A 3,452-nucleotide genomic window follows, 5' to 3' on the forward strand; every position below is an offset into this window, starting at 1 on the left:
GTTGTTGTTGTTACATTTCTTCCCTAACGTGGCCCAGATTATCGTCCTTTTCCAGCCTGGTTCACGTGGCTCTGTGGCAGAAAAAGACAGGATGCCGTACCCCCTTTTCATAGCACATCTTCGTGACTAGCATCGAATTTCAGCTATACAGTACTCTGTCTAGCTGAAATTCGATTCAGGATGGAGAGATGGCAGTTTTAGGCCAAGTTAAAATAAAAACACTTAAGGTCGTCTGTTCTTACTACCAGACGATTTTATTCAGTTCAATGGGTCTCGTCCTGAAAGGGTTAATTAAGACTGTGACCCGTATTCTCGCCAGGTAAGGAAGCTCCCTAACACCTTTTCCTAAGCGATTTATTTTTCCTTGCTACCTTTTTCTTTCCTCTTCTTTGTTACATAAATCCTTCCAGTATCGCCGTACTCTACATCAGTAACGTACAGGAGGATATTAACCAGCCATATCCAAAAATAAATCGCTAAGGGAGAGGTGTTAGGGGGCTTCCTTACCCGAAGAGTATACAGTCCTATATTTAACCCCTCCAGTTCGAGAAAGATGTCCTATGCTGAATAAAAAGCCTCTGAAAAAAGGGAAAAAAATAGAGAACACATCAGTACCGAAAGAAATTAATATATATAATTTTTTTCCTTTCTCCTTTTTTTCTGTCTTTTTTCAGGCTTTTATTTCTCATTATTTTTCTTTTCTTTCTTTCTTCAGACTTTATTCCCTGCCGTGTTTATTATTCTTTTCTTTATCATTTCTCCTTGTTTTCTGTGTTACAATATAATTTTAACAAAGATCATTTCTGGCTATTCTTTTCAGTATTTCTCTCTCTCTCTCTCTCTCTCTCTCTCTCTCTCTCTCTCTCTCTCTCTCTCTCTCTCTCTCTCTCAATTTTCCTTTCTCCCATCCTATTTCCTTTATACCCTCATTAGCCTACTTTCCCCCCTTCCTGTCGAGATTTCCTGCTTCCTCCTGCATCCCTTTCCATCCTGTTCTTCGTCTTTCATTTGTCCTCTTCTTTTTTCCCTCATCCTCCTCTTCCTCTTGATCTTTCACTTTTCCCATCCCTTCTCCTGCTCCTTCTTCTTCCTTCTCTTCTTCCTTTCGTTCCTTCATTTTTCCTCTTCACCTCTTCCTTCTCTCTGTGCCTTCCTCTTCCATTTCCTTCCTCTTCATTCCCCAATCCATCTTTTTTTTATTATTCTGCCATTCATTTCCCTCTTCCTTTTTTCTTCACCTCTTTCGCCCTCTTCTTTATCTGTCCCTTCTTATGCCTTCTTTCCGTCTATCTCCTCTTCCTTTCTCTGTCTTCCCTCTTCCCTTTTCCTTCATTTCTCCTTCTCTTCCTTTTCCTTCTTTCCTCTCCCTTCACCTTTCTTCCCTCTCTGTTCTTCTTACTTCCTTTTTTCTCATGCATCTTTTATTATATATATTTATTTACCCTCCTCTCTTTTTTTCTCTTCCTTCTTTTTTTATCTTCATCCTTTCTTCGCTACTCTTCTCATAACTCCCCATCTCTCTCTCTCTCTCTCTCTCTCTAAGTGAAAGCACGATAGACGGATGCTGAGGGTGCGAGAGAGTAATTGTGGGTGTGAGGAGGAAAGTGTCACCCTTTGTATGTGTGTCTTTACCGTGACTGTGTGTGTGTGTGTGTGTGTGTGTACGTAGGAATGTGGTCAGTGTGTTCGTATATGTGTGTGAGTAGAGTGACAGTGTGTATTTTTAAATGTCTGTGTGTGGAACTCTGTGAGCCTCATTGTATGTGAAGGAATGTACTTAATGTGTGTGTGTGTGTGTGTGTGTGTGTGTGTGTGTGTGTGTGTGAGGAGGGGTGTGTGGATGTCGTACATTTCAACAGCTATATTGTTCTCTCTCTCTCTCTCTCTCTCTCTCTCTCTCTCTCTCTCTCTCTCTCTCTCTCTCTCTCTCTCTCAGCACACACACACACACACACACACACACACACACACACACACACACACACACACACACACACACACACACACAGTCCAGATCCATATTGTACATTACTTAGAGTCATCATTCACTAAAATCCAGCTCATACATTTCTCATCTTCACCAGTCAATTTATCCTTTATTTATGAACAAAATTCTGCAATATAACCACAGCTTCTGCATTCCTTAACATCACTCACTCTAAACTTTCCTCATCCACCCACAGAGTCATCCACCTCCCCACTCACCCGTGTCTCCGCGTGTGGATGCCGGCAGGAGGATGAAGTGGAGTAGCAGCAGCACTGTGTGGAGTGGAGGGGTGTGGAGGCAAGATGGTACTGCCCAGATTGGTCGCATTGTCACCCACATTCAGATCCACTTTGCCCTACACCGTAAGCTTTCAGTAGATGTGGGTGGATTTCTAGGTAAGTGCTAGGTGGATGAATGGGTGGATGAATGGATAGATGGATTGATAGACAGGTAAGTGTTAGGTGGATGGATGTATGGTTGGAATGATGGATGGATTGGACAGGTCAGTGTTAGGTGACTGAATGGATGATACGGTGAATGGATGGGAGGATGGATGGATGGATGGTTGAATTGATGGATGGATTGGACAGGTAAGTGTTAGGTGACCGAATGGATGATACGATGAATGGATGGGAGGATGGACGGATGGATGGATAGAGAGATAGATGGATGGATAAATGAATTGATGGATGGATGGATGGACAGGTCAGTACTGGGTGGATGCTTTGATTGGTGGATGAATGGATGGTTTGAAGGATGGATAGATGGATGGAGAGGTAAGTACTAGATGGATGCTTTGATGTCTGGATTAATGGGTGGATGGATGTATGGATGAATAAGTCAAGTCCTAAGTGGATGTTTTCATGGATGGATGAAGAAATGGTTGGATGGATGGATAGATGGACAGTTGAAAAGGTAAGAGCTTGATAGATGGTTTGTTAAAGTGGAAGGATAGGCTGATGAGTAGATGGATGGATGGATGGATGGATGGATGGATAGATGGATGAGTGGACGAGGGTTGATGGATAGAAGTGGAAGACACGGCTAATGAGTGGATGGTGCAGCCTGTGTTGATGTCAGTTACGTGGATGTTCGCTGCATTAATGTAAAATGAAGAATATGTGGAGACTTGAATGATAACGTAGTGGATGGGTGAATGGATGTTTGCTACAGTGAATGAGTGGATGGATGGATGCTACAGTGGATGAGTGGATGGATGTTATAGTGGACGAGTGGATGGATGTGTGCAACAGTGGATGAGTGGAAGGATGTTTGCTACAGTGAATGAGTGGATAATGCTACAGTGGATGAGTGGATGGATGTTAAAGTAAAAGAGTGGTTAGTGAGTAGATAGTGGATGAGAATGAGTGGACTAGTGAATGAATGGATGTATGATCATTGAATAATTTATGAATGAAGGAAGGGAGATCTTGGATGAATGATACGATGGATACTACAGTGGATG

Source organism: Coenobita brevimanus, chromosome 82 (assembly GCF_032717465.1).
Source record: "Coenobita brevimanus isolate Jiangsu-jjx chromosome 82, ASM3271746v2, whole genome shotgun sequence".
NCBI classification, from domain to species: domain Eukaryota; kingdom Metazoa; phylum Arthropoda; class Malacostraca; order Decapoda; family Coenobitidae; genus Coenobita; species Coenobita brevimanus.